This window comes from Chiloscyllium plagiosum, unplaced genomic scaffold (assembly GCF_037043375.1).
Source record: "Chiloscyllium plagiosum isolate Xiang-an unplaced genomic scaffold, Cpla_swu_hap1 HiC_scaffold_1, whole genome shotgun sequence".
NCBI lineage: Eukaryota > Metazoa > Chordata > Chondrichthyes > Orectolobiformes > Hemiscylliidae > Chiloscyllium > Chiloscyllium plagiosum.
Window position 1 is genome coordinate 167129585 of NW_028270139.1, and position 17751 is coordinate 167147335.

Consider the following 17751-nt stretch of genomic DNA (forward strand, 5'->3'; position numbering starts at 1 on the left):
CAGTTACATCTATAAGCCTGGAGAAGATGGTGGTGCAGTGGTAAAGTCACTCAACCAGTAACTGAGGTCCAGGCTGATGTCTGGGGACTTGAGTTGAAATACCAATGGCAACATCACATTGGCTGGTGAAAGTTAAATTCAAATAATAAACTTGGAATTCAGCAATTTGTCTCAGCACTAGTGGCCGTTGAGTGTTGTAAAAAAACCAATGTGGCTCAGTGATATGCTTTAGAGAAGGAAATCTGCCATCCTTACCTGGTTAGGCCTACATGTAACTCCAGACCCAAATCAAAGTTGTTATATTCAGAGACAATTAAGGATGAGTACAAATGTTGATCTTGAAGGCATTGCCGATATCCCATGAGCAAATTTTTTAAAAATTGGAAATAAAATGGCAGCCTCTCTTACAGTTTCAGAAAATTATCCTTTGAAAGAGCTTGTTGCAATTATGGTCCAGAGTGATGAAGTATTGAGGGCTCCCAGTTAAAAAAACAACAAGCATATCACTATTGCGCAACATTCAGAACCTCAGGATGTACCAGTGTTTAACAGCCCATTAAATATATTTTATCTTGAAGTGTAGTCAGGATTGAAATGCAGAAAACATAGTAGCCATTTTGTATGCAGCACAACTAATGATAAATTTGTATGGATTTAGTGATGCTGGCTGAGTGATAATCACTGGTCTAGGACGCCAGGGATAAATTCACTCAGCTCCTCTTTATAATAGTGAGTTTCATATCCACCTCAATTTGAAGTGAACCGGCATGAAGTCAGTGGGCTGAATGGCCTTTTTTGTGTTGCAATGAATCCATCACTTTAGGAAAGAAGGCACCTCCAACAGTGCAGCATTCCCCTAGTACTGCACTGGGGGTGGTACTCCAGTGCATGAGACTGGTGGACCCAATATAGAGTAAGACACGGGCTATTTTTGATGAGCCCTGGGGACTTGTTTCATGTGAAGTCTTGTTTACCAGTCTGAAGGCAGGAGAGATTTATGTGACAGCTAAATAACTCCAACTGGTGTGAGATTTCACAACAGCTGAAGTTTCAGAGCAGAGTCCTAAGCTGAAGGTCAGTAACGGAGATTTCATCAGCCAGTATTTGCACTAATTATTTTACTAACAGTCAGCATCACACGTCATATAGAAATAAACAGCTCTTATATTATGATATTAAAATACATACAGATGTAATACATCCCGCTCATGACCATGATATCATTATAAGAGAATGCTGTCTTAGTCTGTCCCTCCTGTTGCTTCTAAAAGCACCATACGCTCTAATTAATGAGGCCCTCAGGGTCTGGTCTGATACATGTCCCTATTGGGCTGACTTGGCAGTACGTCAGGAATGATAGAAAACTCGAGAACCCTCCAGAGAGGAAATAGACGAGGCCTTTGCTTAATATTTTTAGTTGCTCCATAGTTGCAATGGACTTGAGGATGGGACAGCTCCTTAGGTCTAGAAAAAATGGTTTGGGGAGGTGTCAGGTGTAAAGCAATTCACCTGACGTGGAAGGTAGGCCAAACCCTCTCACCAGGCTAATCTAGATTACATCACATTACAGAGCAGGAACCAACTACCAGGATCACACAAGCCTATTTCCATCTCTCTGAAACAAAACAGAAATTGCTGGAAAATCTCAGCAGATCTGGCAGCATCTGTGGAGAGAAATCAGAGTTAATGTTTTGGGTCCAGTGACCCTTCTTCAGAACTCATTGTCAGCTACTAATAGTTCCCATTAGTAGCTATTCATTCTCCTAGGCTCTTTTGTCTATCCAACTGTTATTCTGTCTCTTTGGGCTCTATCTCTGCCTATCGTTTACTCCTCCCCTCTCCCTCCACCCTGTGCTCTGCATAAAATCCATCCTTTTCCCAGCTACCATCAGTTCTGAAGAAGCCTCACTGGACCTGAAACGTTAACTCTGATTTCTCTCCACAGATGCTGAGATTTTCCAGCAATTTCTGTTTTTGATTCAGAGGGAACAACAAAAGATAGACAAAGGAATGGTCAGTCAGGGGGCTTCAGTAGGTGTAAAGGGGAACCACTGGTGGCTGACAATGTGGTAGCAGCTCATGAGATGACAGGGCCAGGGTGTGTGGGGGTTGGTGTAAGGACATGGAAGATGGTGTTCAAGCCCTAAAATTACTGAACTCAATATTAAGTCCCAAAAACTGAAGAGTCCCCAGCATTCTCAGTTCTTTTGTTCTTTTTCCCATCTTTCTTAATATACCTCAGCAGTCGACTAAGCCTCTGCATTCTAGCATGTGCTTATCCAGCTTCCATTTAAATGTACCTATGCTATTCATAAGTACACAAGGTCTGCATTCATATTACTCTCTGAGTAAAGAAGATTCCTATGAATTCCCCATTAGACTTTTTAAAAATAACTTTTGATGGGATGCTGTCACCACTGGCAAGGCCATCATTAATTGTCTATCGTTAATTGCCTTATGAACTGACTGGATAGCTCAGCCATTTCAGTGGGAAATTAAGAGTGAACCACTTTTCTAAATTCTGAATAAGAGTCATCTTAGATTCAAGACATTAACTCTGTTTCTTTCTCCATCGATGTTGCCAGATTTATTGGGTTTCTCCAGCACTTTCTGTTTTTAATTCACACCACTATCAGTGTAGAGTCACATGTAGGCCAGACCTAGTAAGGACAGCTGATTTCCTTCCCTAAAAGGCATTCATGAATCAAATGGGTTTTTAACAACATTCAGTGATAGTTTCATGGTAGCCATTACTGAGACTAGCTGTATATTCCAGATTTTATTAATTGAATTTAAATACTACTAGCTGTTGTCTGGCCTTCTAGAGTACTATCCAGTTACATTACCAATACCATTTCCCTTACCTTTTACTTAGGGCCCCTAGTTTTCTTTCATTCATTTATGGGATATATGTGTTGATGGCAAGACAGGATGTGGGCTAGGCCAGCATTTATTGCCCATCCTTAATTGCCCAAAGGGCAGTTAAGAGTCAACAACGTTGCTGTGAGTCTGGAGTCACATGTAAGCCAGACCAGGTAGGATGACCATTTCCTTCTCTAAAGGACGTTAGTGAGCCAGATGGGTTTATCAGACAATCAACAATGGTTTCATGGTCATCAGTAGTGTCTTAATTCCAGATTCTTATTGAATTCAAATTCCACCATCTGCTGTGGCACGATTCACACATTACCAGGGTCTCTAGATTAACAGTACAGCAATAATATCACTAGGCCATCACCTCCTCCAGTTTCCCTTGGGAGCAAGGTGGTGAGCTGAGTTCTCAAGAGGAGAATCACCATTTCAAAGGTGGTTGAAAGTCAGTCACATTTCTGTGGGTCTGGAATCACTTATGAGTCAGATCAGGTAGATTTTCTTCCATACAGGGAATTAGTGAGCTGGGTGCATCTTAACGACAATCTAATAGTTTCATGGTCATCATTAGTGACAAGCTTTTTAATTCCAGTTTTAGGTGTTTGAAATTAATTGAAATTGAATTCCTCTGTTTCCAAGGTAGGATTTGAACTCATCTGGTGGGTGTGCATAATCCTCATTGCTTCTCCCTTTCCTCAGACATTAAATCTGCAGTGATCAAACATCTCTTTCTCCCTGCCCTCACCCCCAATCCCTGACCACTTACTCAGGAATAATTGCTGGGCTCGCACTGTGCAATTTCAGCAGCACCAGCACATAGCAATGACAGTGACTGAGACTGCAAAGACTTCCAAGAAGAATTGTGGATGAAACTAGTACTCTTTTCTTAAGAGCCCAAGATTGTTCAGTGTTTCAAAATACTATTAATACAGAACTAAGAAGTCTAAAGGCTTTTTAACAGATCTATACAATGAGCTTAGAAACACTGAAAAATACCTGGTGAATTTCCTGGTTATTCTTGAGGGTGGTCCCATCCACAGTATATAAGGACAGGGAACATTCTCTCCAATTTTAGAAGGGTATTAATGTATATAAATTTCCCAATGTGAGGCTTCAAAAGAATTGGATCAGATGGTGTATTAAGTAGCTAATCTGACTTGACAATCGGAAGGAGAAGGTGGTGATGAATGTGAGAGGCTCTGTTTGTGGAACAGTAACAGGTGAAACCACTCCAGCTGTGCTGTGGGTAGTCTAGTGTTTATGCTATTCACAGGCTCGGGAGGAACAGGAAGCTAGGATTTCGATCAGATTCGATGGTGACACCAAACTATGCTGTCAACAGAGATTGACAGCTTTCAGAGGGATTTGGAGCAAGTAAGTGGATCATCGTATGAATGACCAGATGGACTTTGCTCTGGAGAATTTGAGGTTTGTATAACAGAACCTGTGAACAAAGTGTGGAAGTGTCCCTTTAGCACAGGAGAAACAAAGGAATTAGGCCTGACTGTTAAGGGAAATTAGATAGGTACCTCTTGTGGTGCAGCACATGCAGTCATTATCAGGCAAAGAATCCTAAATGAATACATGTAGATGTAAACATATGATGTAAGAGTAAACAATTTAGCCTCTTGAGCTTGCTAAAACTGAATTCAAGACTGAGCGGACTGTGGTCTCATCTCCACATTCCTCCTGACCCCCTATAATCCTCGACTCCCTTATCAATCAAGAATCTATCTAAGCCTTCAAAGTATTCATCCTGCCTTCACCACACGACGATGAAGAGAGTGTCACAGACTCACTGCTCTTTGAGTAAAAGAAAACATTTGGGTGAACTGAAATAAATTTTCCTGAAACCAGTCACACATTAATTTTCCATGTTTGCTCATAACTTAGGATTTGGGGAGAGTGGAGCATGGATTCAATCAGCTAGTAGATAGGGCGATGTGTTTTTGCTGCTTTACATAGGTTCTTATTACTCAATCAGCGAAATACCTCAGTAAGGTATCAATGGCCTCTTTACCCATTGTATAGATTCTATGAAATAAAGCAACAAGTAATGATGCTCAGACTGAACTGGTTTCATCGGTGAAACCTGGACAGAGAGGGTAAATGCAGCACAAACAGAAATTGAGGGCAAGATGCAGTAGTTATAGAGTCATTGAGATGTACAGCACGGAAACTGATCCTTCAGTCCAACCTGTCCACGCCGACCAGATATCCCAACCCAATCTAGTCCCACCTGCCAGCACCCGGCCCATATCCCTCCAAACCTTTCCTATTCATATACCCATCCAAAAGCTTCTTAACTGTTGCAATTGTACCAGCCTCCACCACATCCTCTGGCAGCTCATTCCATACAGGTATCACCCTCTGCGTGAAAACATTGCCCCTTAGGTCTCTTTTATATATTTCCCTCTCACCCTAAATCTATGCCCTCTAGTTCTGGACTCCCTGATCCCAAGGAAAAGACTTTGTCTATTTATCCTATCCATGTCCCTCATAATTTTGTAAACCTCTACAAGGTCACCTCTCAGCCTCCAACGCTCCAGGGAAAACAGCCCCAGCCTGTTCAGCCTCTCTCTATAGCTCAAATCCTCCAACCCTGGCAACATCCTTGTAAATCTTTTCTGAACCCTTTCAAGTTTCACAACATCTTTCCGGTAGGAAGGAGACCAGAATTGCACGCAATATTCCAACAGTGGCCTAACCAATGTCCTGTACAGCTGCAACATGACCTCCCAACTCCTGTACTCAATGCTCTGACCAATAAAGGAAAGCGTACCAAACGCCTTCTTCACTATCATATCTACCTGCAACTCTACTTTCAAGGAGCTATGAACCTGCACTACAAGGTTTCTTTGTTCAGCAACACTCCCTAGGACCTTACCATTAAGTGTACAAGTCCTGCTAAGATTTGCTTTCCCAAAATGCAGCACCTCGCATTTATCTGAATTAAACTCCATCTGCCACTTCTCAGCCCATTGGCCCATCTGGTCCAGATCCTGTTGTAATCTGAGGTAACCCTCTTCACTGTCCACTACACTTCGAATTTTGGTGTCATCTGCAAACTTACTAACTGTACCTCTTATGCTCGCAACCAAATCATTTATGTAAATGACAAAACGTAGAGGACCCAGCACCGATCCTTGTGGCACTCCACTGGTCACAGGCCTCCAGTCTGAAAAACAACTCTCCACCACCACCCTCTGTCTTCTACCTTTGAGCCAGTTCTGTATCCAAATGGCTAGTTCTTCCTGTATTCCATGAGATCTAACCTTGCTAATCAGCCTCCCATGGGGAACCTTGTCGAACGTGTTACTGAAGTCCATATAGATCACATCTACTGCTCTGCCCTCATCAATCTTCTTTGTTACTTCTTCAAAAACTCAATCAAGGTTGTGAGACATGATTTCCCACTCACAAAGCCATGTTGACTATCCCTAATCAGTACACCCTGTCCCTCAGGATTCCCTCCAACAACTTGCCCACCACTGAGGTCAGGCTCACTGGTCAATAGTTCCCTGGCTTGTCTTTACCACCCTTCTTAAACAGTGGCACCACGTTTGCCAACTCCAGTCTTCCGGCACCTCACCTGTGACTATCGATGATACAAATATCTCAGCAAGAGGCCCAGCAATCACTTCTCTAGCTTCCCACAGAGATCACGGGTACACCTGATCAGGTCCTGGGGATTTATCCACCTTTAACCGTTTCAAGACATCCTGCACTTCCTCCTCTGTAATCTGGACATTTTGCAAGATGTCACCATCTATTTCCCTACAGTCTATATCTTCCATATCCTTCTCCACAGTAAATACTGATGCAAAATATTCATTTAGTATCTTCCCCATTTTCTGAGGCTCCCCACAAAGGCTGCCTTGCTGATCTTTGAGGGGCCCTATTCTCTCCCTAGTTGCCCTTTTGTCCTTAATGTATTTGTAAAAACCCTTTGGATTCTCCTTAATTCTATTTGCCAAAGCTATCTCATGTCCCCGTTTTGCCCTCCTGATTTCCCTCTTAAGTATACTCCTACTTTCTTTATATTCTTCTTAGGATTCACTCGATCTATCCTGTCTATACCTGACGTATGCTTCCTTCTTTTTCTTAACCAAACCCTCAAATTCTTTAGTCATCCAGCATTCCCTATACCTACCAACCTTCCCTTTCACCCTGACAGGAATATACTTTCTCTGGATTCTTGTTATCTCATTTCTGAAGGCTTCCCATTTTCCAGCCGTCCCTTTACCTGCAAACATCTGCCTCCAATCAGCTTTCAAAAGTTCTTGCCTAATACCGTCAAAATTGGCCTTTCTCCAATTTAGAACTTCCACTTTTAGATCTGGTCTATCCTTTTCCATCACGATTTTGAAACGAATAGAATTATGGTCGCTGGCCCCAAAGTGCTCCCCCACTGACACCAGTTCTGGTAACATCGAGTCAAAGAGATGTATGCACGGAAACAGACCCCTCAGTCCAACTTGTCCATGTCAACCAGATATCCCAAATTAATCTAGTTCCATTTGCCAGCATTTGGCCCATATCCCTCTAAACATCTGTGGGAAGAAAGCAGAGTTAATGCTTTAAGTCCAGTTACTCTTCACCCATTTCTGCTTTCTTCCCACAGATGCTGCCAGACCTGATGAGTTTTGCCAGCAATTTCTATTTTGTTTCAGACCTCCAGCATCCGCACTTCTTTGTTTTACTTGAGGTAATGCAAGCCAGGCGTGTTAAAATGTTGAGAAAGGTAAATAATTTGATGTAAGCAGCTTACTTAGTTTGGATTTATAGCAAAGAACTGCTATTGAAGGAGCCTTGGTGAATTTTCACAGTACACCTTGTAGATAGTACACACTGCTGCTACTGAGCGTCGGTGTTGGAGGAAGTGGATGTTTGTTGACGTGGTACCAGTCAAGTGGGCTGCTTTGTCCTGGATGGTGTCAAGCTTGTGTGTTGTTGGAGCTGCACTTATCCAGGTAAGTGGAGAGTGTTGTAAGGTGGATTTATGGGGTCTAATCGTCACCCTGCAAGTGTTCTATCACACTCCTGATTTGTGCCTTGGTGACAGGCTTTCAGAGAAAAGGAGGTGAGTTACTTGCCACAGAAAATCTAGCCTCTAACCAGCTTCTTATAGCCACATTATTTATATGGTTGGTCCAGTTCAGTTTCTGGTCAATGATAACCCCAAGGCTGTTGATACTCAGCAATTATAAAGCCATGAAAGTTAAAAGGATGATGGTTAGATTTTCTCTTGCTGGTCATTGCCTGGCATTTATGTTACTTGCCATTTGTCAGCCAAAACCTGGACATTGTCGAGGTCTTGCTGCATTTGGATGTGGATTGCTTCAGTCTTGAAGGAATCATGAATGATGCTGAATTTTGAGCAATCATCATTGAGCATCCCCACTTCTTATCAATCTCATTTCTGAAAAATCCCAACATTTTTTTCTGGAGGAGACTGTTTCAGATTTCCACTCCCCCTTGTGCAAAAATGCTTCCTGACATCATTCCTCAAGGCCCCACATTTTAACCTGTCAAATCTTAATATCACAGTAGATAATGCCATTAACTCATTTGGATTACTCCTGTACCTTCTAACTCAAGGGATTGTAGGTAGAGTTTATGCAATCTGTCTACATAACAATTCTTTTAGCCCTAGTATCACTTGTCATAGTTAGGTTCAAAATTAGAACTGACACAAGAAATATAAAGACTGAGGAAATAGTTTAGAGGAAGGAAATTCTCAGGAAATTAAGACTTAGTTAAAGAAGATAAACTGGGAGAAAATCCTGAGAAATAAAATAACAGTAAAACAGTGGGGAATCTCTAAGAGTGACAGTAAGTTCATGACATTTATTTTCTCTTTGGGAAGATGTATTCCACTCACAGTTAAAAACTAGCAAGCTACAGAGGCGCAGGAATTCTTGTGGTGTTCCTGCCTCTGATCTAAATGTTCCTGCTTCAAGTTCCATCCAGTACCATGATTATCAACCTGTAAACCCTTCTGATAAACTTGTAGCAGGTGGTTAGAGTGGGACAGCCTTCCAGGCAAAAGTGAGGACTGCAGATGCTGGAGATTCGAGTCTAGATTAGCGTGGTGCTGGAAATGCACAGCAGGCAGCATCTGAGGAGCAGGAAAATGGACATTTCGGGCAATAGCTCTTTATCATTCCTGACCTGGGACAGCCTTCTGTTCAGCTATGCCGGATGCAGAGTAGTGCTCCTCAAGCTGCAGCCTCTAGTGAGAGACTATTGATCTCCTCCGGGAAATTCTAGTCACCTGCTTTGTCTGCTTCATGCGGACTAGGTGCAAGAAAGCATGAGTAACGATTTAAAGGAAAGATGTGTATCTAAAGAAAAATTGTTGATAGGTGCTTAGATCCTGAAGGAATAGTGGGAATGTGAAGAACATAAGGAGTAGGTCCTTCAGCCCACTCTGCTGTTCAATGAGCCCATGGCTCATTCTCTTCTATTGCAGTGGTAGTATCACCACCTCTGAACCAGAAGGTTCAAGTTCAGGTCCCACCCATTCAGGCGATGTCTGAACATGTTGATTAAAAAAACAAAAAAAAACCATTTCCTGCACTGTCCCTCTATCCCTTGATGTTTTTAATATGTAGAAATTGATCGATTTTAGCCATGAACACACTCCATGACTGAGCTTCCACAGCTGCCTGGGATAGGGAATTCCAAAGATTCACCACCGTCTAATTGGAGAAATTCCTCCTCATCTCAGTCCAAAATACTCTTCCCTTATCCTGAATGATTAATACATTGTAGTAAAATGAGAGCTTATACATTTCGTTAGAAAACAGGGGAGCCAATAGCTGAGTGGTATTAGTTCAAGATTATTGATGCAGAGACCCAGGTAATGTTCTGGGGACCCAGATTCAAATCCTACCATGACCAGTGGCGGAATTTGAACTCAATAAAAATGTGGAAGAGCCTAATGATGACAATGGAACTGACATCAATTGTCAGGAAAAACCCATCTAGTTCACTTATGACCTTCAGGGAAGGAAATCTACCATCCTCCCCTGGTCTGACCAACAAGTTTTTTTTTACACATAGAACGGTAAATGCCTGGAACAACGTTGGGATATGTGCTGAAGTTGGAGTAGGGGCAAGGGGAAAAGAGAACAACACTAAACAAAAATAGGAAAATCAACATTACGGACAAAAGCTCTTCATGGGGGATTCCTGATGAAGGGCTTTTGCCCGAACGTCAATTCTCCTGCTCCTCGGATGCTGCCTGACCTGATGTGCTTTTCCGGCACCACAGTCTCGACTCTAATCTCCAGCATTTGCAGTCTTCACTTTCGCCTGCTAAACAAAAATACCTTGCTGAAGAAGGGTCTCTGGACCTGAAGCATTAACTCTGTTTTTGTCCCACAGATGCTGCCAGAACTGCAGAGATGTTCCAGTGATTTCTGTTTTTGATTCAGAGAGAACAGCAGTCAGACAGACAAAAGAATGGATACAGGTCAGTCTAGGGGCTTCAGTAGCTGCTAAGGGGAACCACTGGTGGCTGACAATGGGCTGTTTGTGGCAGCAGCTCATGAGATAACAGGGCCGGGGTGTGTGGGAGTTGGTGTAAGGACATGGAAGACAGTGTTCAAGCCCCAAATTTACTGAACTCAATATTAAGTCCCAAAGACTGAAGGATCCCCAAGTGGTAAATGAGATGCTGTTCTTCCAGCTTACACTGAGCTTTGCTATTGTTGTCTGGTGACTCCCATCGAACAGCTAGTGTCCACTAGCAGTCACTAGTTTCGTATCATTTGGTGATCTGTTCCCAACAGCCTCCAAGTTTATAGACCAAAACCCCCACACAGTTCGCTTCTACCTTGTCCCAAAATCCATAGGCAGGACTGCTTAGGCAGACCCATTGTTTCTGCCTGCTCCTGCCCCACAGAATTCCCCTCTTTCTACCATGACTCCATTTTTTTTCTTCCCCTTGTCCAGTGTCTTACCACTTACATCCGTGATTCTTCTGACGCTTGACTTCAATTTCAGAATTTCCAGTTTGTGGGCCCCAGCTACCTCCTCTTCACCATGAACATGCAATTCTTTTACACATCCATCCCCCAGCAGGATGGTCTCCGCCTGAATCATCCCCATCCATCGCCACCCTCCTCTCCCTGGCTGAGCTCATCCTCACTATAAATAACTTAACTCCTGTCACTTTCTTCAGGAGTGATCATGGGGTACCTCATGGGCCTCTGTGATGCCTGTCTCTTTGTGGGGTATGTAGAACATTCCTTGTTCCAGTTTGACTCCAGCCCCCACCCTCAACTGTTTCTCCGATACGTCAATGACATCGTCGGTCTACAGCCACTGAGAGAGTTGATGACATAATAGTCACTCAACTAGTGATCCTGAGCAGGGACAGAGACAGAAATCATGAGCCCCATGCTGCTCCTGATCTGGGAGCCCAGCGATGATCTGAGCCCAGTGTACCTCTCCAAGCCTAAGGCTCTGATTCAGAGGCCCAGAGGATTGCTCTGCGAACATGGGGTTCAAATCCTACTGACAACAACTGATGGAACTTAAATTCAGTGAATGAAGATCTTAAACTGAGGCTAGTCTTAGTAACAGTGATTATCATAAATTCCCATCTGGTTCACAAATGTCCTTCATGGAAGGAAACCTGCCATTCTCATCTGGTCTGGCCAATATGTGACTCCAAGCTCACAGCAATGTGCTTGGCTCTTAACTGCCCCCTGACGATTCGAGACAGGCAATAAATGCTGGCCTAGCCAACATCCCATGAACAAAAGTTAAAACTGTATCAACTAACAAGTTGCATTAATAAGCTGCTTGCGAGAGGATTTGAAGAATCTTGATTGAAGTCCCAAAATAGCATTTAGTTCCTCTGCCATCGCCAACAAATTGTCAGCATTCAAATGTAGCTGGCTGGCATTCAGTAATAACATATGAACTTTAAATATGTCTCAGTTTGGGGCCTTTGCATCAGAAGAACCAGAATTTCTTCTGGATCTTGGTTGAGGAGAATGCTGGAACCATAACAATCCATCGGATCTCAGGCTATCTCAATGCAGTTTCCAATTGGTGTTTGAATCTTGCAGAGTCCTGGGAATCATGGTCAAAAACGTTCACAGGGTGGGTGAAAGGAAAAATGCCAGACTGTTGCAGTAAGTTTGCTTTACCCTGTACAATGGGAATAGTGTAGAATCATAGAATCCTTTCAGTGTGGAAGTAGGCCATTCGGCCTATCACATCCACACCAACCCTCCAAAGACCATCCCATCCAGACTCACTCCCAGACCCACTATCCCTTCATTTCCCATGGCTAACCCACCAAGCCTACACACCCCTGGACACTATGGGTAATTTAGCATGGCTAATCCATATAACCTACACATCTTTGGACTGTGGGAGGAAACCCACGCAGACACAGGGAATACGTGCAAACTCCACACAGACAGTAACCCGAGGCTGGAATCGAACCTGGGTCCCTGGCACTGTGAATCAGTAGTGCTGATCACTGAGCCACCGTGCCACCCTCATTTAGACTCATAGAACCATACAGCATGGAAACAGACCCTTTAGTTCAACCAGTCCATGCTGAACATAATCCCAAACTAAACTAGTCCCACCATCCTGCGTTTGGCCTATATCCCTCCAAACCTTCCTATTGATGTACTTATCCAAGTGTTTTTTAAAATGTTGTAATTGTACCTGCATCCACCACTTTGTCTGGAAGTTCATTCCACACATGAACTGCTCTCTGCGCAAAAAAAATGCTTCTCATGTCTATAAAATCTTTTTCCTCTCACCTGGTCTTGAAATCATCTACCCTAGGGAAAAGACCCCTGCCATTCACCTTATCTATACCTGTTCAGGCAGCATCCGAGGACAGGGATGCTGCCTGAATTGCTGTGCTCTTCCAGCACCACTGATCCAGAATCTGGTTTCCAGCATCTGCAGTCATTGTTTTTACCTTATCTATACCTGTCATAATCTTATAAACCTCAATAAGGTCACCTCTCAACCTCCTATGCAAACTTCAAAGAATTATGTACCTGAATGCCCAAGTCTCTCTGTTCTACAAAACTACCCAAGACCCTACTTTTAATTGCTTAAGTCTTGTCTTTGTTGTTTTACCAAAATGTAATACCTCTCATTTATCCAAATTAAACTCTATAGCAACTTCTCAGCCTATTGACCCAATTGATCAAGATTTCTTTGTTACGTTAGATAACCTTTTGATGGGGACAGTGTAGAGGGAGTTTTACTCAGTTTCTAGCCCCATTTTCTACCTATCCTGGGAGTGTTGCATGGGGAAGCTTTTCTCTGTATTTAGCTGCATGAGGTACCTGTCCTGGGAGTTTTGATGGGGACAGCTTTATTCTGTATCTAGCTGCATGAAATACCCGTCCTGGGAGTGTTTAATAGGGACAGTGTAGGGTGATCTTTACCCTGTATATGAACCCATTTCTGTCCCTGTCCGGAAGTGTTTGATGGGAACATGTAGAAGGAGTTTTACCCTGGATCTAACTGCATGAGGTACCTGTCCTGGGAATGTTTGGTGGGAACAGTGTCGAAGGAGCTTTCTCTTTATCTAACGCTATGAAGTACCTATCCAGTTTTGCGTTCTCAGTCATCATGGTGTGGAATTTTTTACTGTGGCATGTGTAGCAAATAAAATCTGTGAGTAGATGTGCGGAGCCCTCATGATGTGATAATCCATAGGTGATATAGAGTTTTTAAACTGTTGGGGCTGGCACTTCTCAATGTATTAAGCATGGAGTAGCTATTAATCTGCTCACGCCTTACACGGGCACAGTAGCTGTAGACTGAGTTAAAAATAATCACTTGTAACTTTAGCTTGTGATAGGGAGAATTTCTCCAGTGACATGTCAGAAGACAGCTGTCACTGCAGCAGGAATGGGACTTTTTGGGGCCAGTATTTAACCTTACAGAGCTAGATGTAGTCATTGTATGTGCTGTCATTGTAGTTTGTCAGACAGCAGGATAAGCAATCTCCTTCCTTCACCGTTTGTTCTTCTGTGAATATTATCCCTCCAAGCCACATTCTGCCTCAGTTCTAGAGACCAATCTTCAGCATTTCATCCTAGGTTGGGAACTTCAGGGTTTATTCCTCACTGCATGTATCACACCCAGCCCCAACCTTTCATTACGCCTAACATCTGCTTACTTATCATTTCGAGGGAAGGATGAGGGAAGGATCACTGGACTTTGTCCAATTTAGGAATGTCAATAACTTCCTCATGGACCATTAATGGAAGAACCGTAGAGATTTGCAGGACAGAAGAAGACCCTTCAGTCGATCATTGTCTGCACATGTCAAAACAGCTACCTAACTATTCTAATCACATTTGCCAGCACTTGGCCTTTAGCCCTTATTCTTGCATGTTTTGGCATCACAAACACACATCAAAATACTTCTTAAATGTTATGCGGGTTCTGCCTCCACCTGATAGACAGTGAGTTCCAGATTCCCACTCTAAACCTCATGCCTCTTACCCTAAATCTATGATTATTGGTCATTGATCCCTCTTCCAAATGAAGAAGTTCTTTTTGTCTACCCAGCTATCCAGAGTTTACCATAAGTAATGAGATACTGTTTTTTGATTCTGTGTGGAGCTTCAATGAAAGACAATAGGAGATCAGGAGGAGACTGTAGGATTGTTTTGGGGACAAAAAGACAAACAGAGGAATCTGATAGTGGGAACTTCCTATCTGCAGCTCTGTCAGTCACTAAGACAGGACATGTTGCCCAAGGTTGAGAGTGTGGTGCTGGAAAAGCACAGCAGGTCAGGCAGCATCCGAGGAGTAGAAGAATCGACGTTTCGGGCAATAGCCCTTCATCGGTAGGTGCAAGGTTGATGAAGACTCTGGAGTAGTCACTGAAGCAGCGTTAAACAGGGCACAGACAATTCACTTGGACAATACATTTGGAAGTTGTGAAGAAATGTCTTGATTGAAGCCCTGATGGGCTCTTGCCCGAAACATCAATTCTCCTGCTCCTCGGATACTGCCTGACCTGCTGTGCTTTTCCCGCAACATACTCTCGACTCTGATCTCCAGCATCTGCAGTCTGTACTTTCTCCATATTGCCCCGGTACTGTTAGAATGGAAGGAAGTATGTAAGGGATAAGAGCATGAACTCCTTGAATCTGCTCCATTATTTTTATATATTAGATCATGTCTGAACTTCAGCATTAACCCCATTTTACCCCCTATCCTTTAATTCCCAAGTTTCACCATAAGAGCTCCTACCTACCATGCCTCCACCTACACACTATAGATATTGGTTGCCTGACATGCCCATTTTGTGGCATACTCTCCTCCCCACCTCCACACTGTCAGCCCAACATGTCAATCTTCATTGCGTCCTGCCCCCACTCAGCCAATTGAAAAGCAAACAGACTTTGTTACCCAACTGGATGATTCCTGACTTTCCTCCTTCTCCTCTTATTAAATAAAGTCTTCCAAGAGAAATAAAAGACACACAATTTTTGAATGGCCCTGATGATCTTTCTCTTGTGTCATGCTTGCCAAAATGGCCTGAAGAAAGGTCGAGGGTCCAGGAAGACCCTGGAGAGGTCCCTGTAGTCACTGAAGCAGCATTAAACAGGGCACAGACAATTCACTTGGACAATACATTTGCAAGCTGTGAAGAAATGTCTTGATTGTCTGTCAATTACAGAGGGTGATTATCTGTATCTATCAGTTACATTGTGGTGTTGAGAGATACTCTGACAGAACGATAATCTTAGATTGCTCTCCAGTCAGATTCATTACCCAACAAGATTAAAATGAATATTAGCAGCCAGCAAGCTAGGCACCAGACTACAACATCAGGGATGTGCAATTGAAAGGGGAGGGGAGACGTAAACAGGCAACTTTCACCTCCCAAAGCACTTTAAAGCAAATGATGTACTTTTTTCCTCATACAGTCATTGTTGAAATTTATGAACTGCAAAATCACACAAAAACAGCAATGAGATGATCAGTGAACAATCTGTTCCTTTAGTAATTATTGGGGAATAAACACTAGTCACAAAGCCAAGGAGAAATCTATTTTGAAAGAGATATCAGCCGTAGGAGCAGAAGTACGCCACTTGGCCCATCAATTCTGCTCATGACATTTCTCAGCTCTAGTTTACTGCCTTTTCCGCATAACCCTTGATTCCCTTAAAGTTAGAAATTTGTCTGTCTCAGCCTTGAAAAAGCTTAACAACCCAGCCCTAACAGTGCTCCTTGTAATGAATTCCACAGATTTGCTATCCTCTGAGAGAAGAAACTCCTCCTCATCTCTGTCTCAAATGGACAACTCCTTACACTGAGATGATCCCCTCTGGCTCCCTCTCCTACAAGGGGAAACATTTACCCTGTCAAATCCCCTTAAAAGTCTTATATGTTTCAATAAAATCACCTCTCATTTTTTAAATCTCCAATGAGTACAGGCCCAACCTTATCATCTTCCCCTCATAAGAACCCTCCCATACCTGATATCAGCCGAGTGAACCTTCTCTGTATAACCCCAAATCCCCTTAGATAAGGGGAACAAAACTGAAAGGGTAGACATGAGATCTTTTCCATTGACCCAAGAAGGAAGATGATTTCTTGGTTTAATATTGACACAAATGTGGAAATAAGAGCCTAATGACAAACTGGAGGAGAACATGGGCAAGCTGGTAGGCTGGGCAGTAGTCTACCATAGTGATCAATACTGGGACCTTTATTGTTTGTTAGATGCATAAATGATATAGATGAAAATGTAGGGGGAATGTTAAGCATATTTTGTAATTTACAAATACAGAGTGGTTAACAGCAAAGAAGGTGGTTGTAGGTTACTGGAAGATATAGATGGGTTGGTAAGATGGACAGAAGTGACAAATGGTATTTAATCCTGATAAGTTTGAAAGGAAAAGCAAGATGAGGGAATATTTAATGAATGACAGGACACTGGGCAGCTTATAGGAACAGAAGGATCTTAGGGTAATTATTCACAGATCCCTGAAGTCGGCAAAGCACATGAATAGAAAGCCTATGGGACACTTGCTTTCATCAGTCATGGCATAGAGTATAAGAGCAAGGAGGTAATGTTGGAGCTGTACAGAGTGTTGGTCAGGCCGCAACTGGAGTAGTCTATGCAGTTCTGGTGACCTCATTACAGGAAGGATATGATAGCACAGGGAAATGTACAGAGAAGTCCACCAAGGTGTTACCTGGAATGAGGAAATTGAGCTATCAGGAGAGACTAGATAGGTTTGGATTGTTTTCTCTAGAGCAGAGGGAATGTGAGTGAGGTGTATAAGATTATGAGGATACGGACAGGGTGAATACAGAGCACTTGTTCACCTTAGTTGAGGGGTCAATCACGAGGGTGCATAGTTTTAGGGTAAGGGGCAGGAGACTCAGAGGGGATTTGGGGAAAAACTTTTTCACTCAGCAAGTGGTGAGAATCTGGAGTGCAGTGCCTGGGAACGTAGTGGAGGCTGGAAATCTTACAATCTTTAATAAATATTTGTATGAGCGCTTCACCGATATGGGACCAGTGCAGGAAATTGGGATTAGCACATTTTTAGTGGTTGTTATGTCAGTGCAGTCTTGATAGGGCAAAGGACCTTTTCTCCATTGTATGAATCTATGTGACAGATGTAATTTGATACACAGAAGAGTGAAATGTTTCATTTTGGTTAGAAGATAAAGGATAGACAATATAAAGTGAAAGATATAATCTAAAGAGGAGTGAGGTGCTGGAGTAGAGAGATCTCGAGAAATATGTGCATGAATCATTAAAGTCGATAGTTCGGGTTGAGCAAAGCATAAGGGATCTGGGCATAATAAGTTGATACATAGAGTGCAGAAATCATGAAATTATGGTAT

General features: G+C 42.8%; 2 protein-coding genes across 3 annotated transcripts in view; one reads left to right on the top strand and one right to left on the bottom strand.

The window, feature by feature from the left end:
• znf638 (zinc finger protein 638) overlaps nucleotides 1-17751 on the bottom strand; it is a 216157-nt gene that overhangs the window by 186946 nt on the left and 11460 nt on the right. The gene's annotated exons all lie outside the window — the stretch shown is intronic.
• Nucleotides 1-17751, top strand: part of LOC122548554 (apolipoprotein L2-like) — a 147710-nt gene that overhangs the window by 32205 nt on the left and 97754 nt on the right. Inside the window, exon 2 of the mRNA XM_043687403.2 lies at nucleotides 10264-10351. The gene's annotated coding sequence lies outside the window, so the exon portion shown is untranslated. The remainder of the gene's footprint in view (nucleotides 1-10263; nucleotides 10352-17751) is intronic.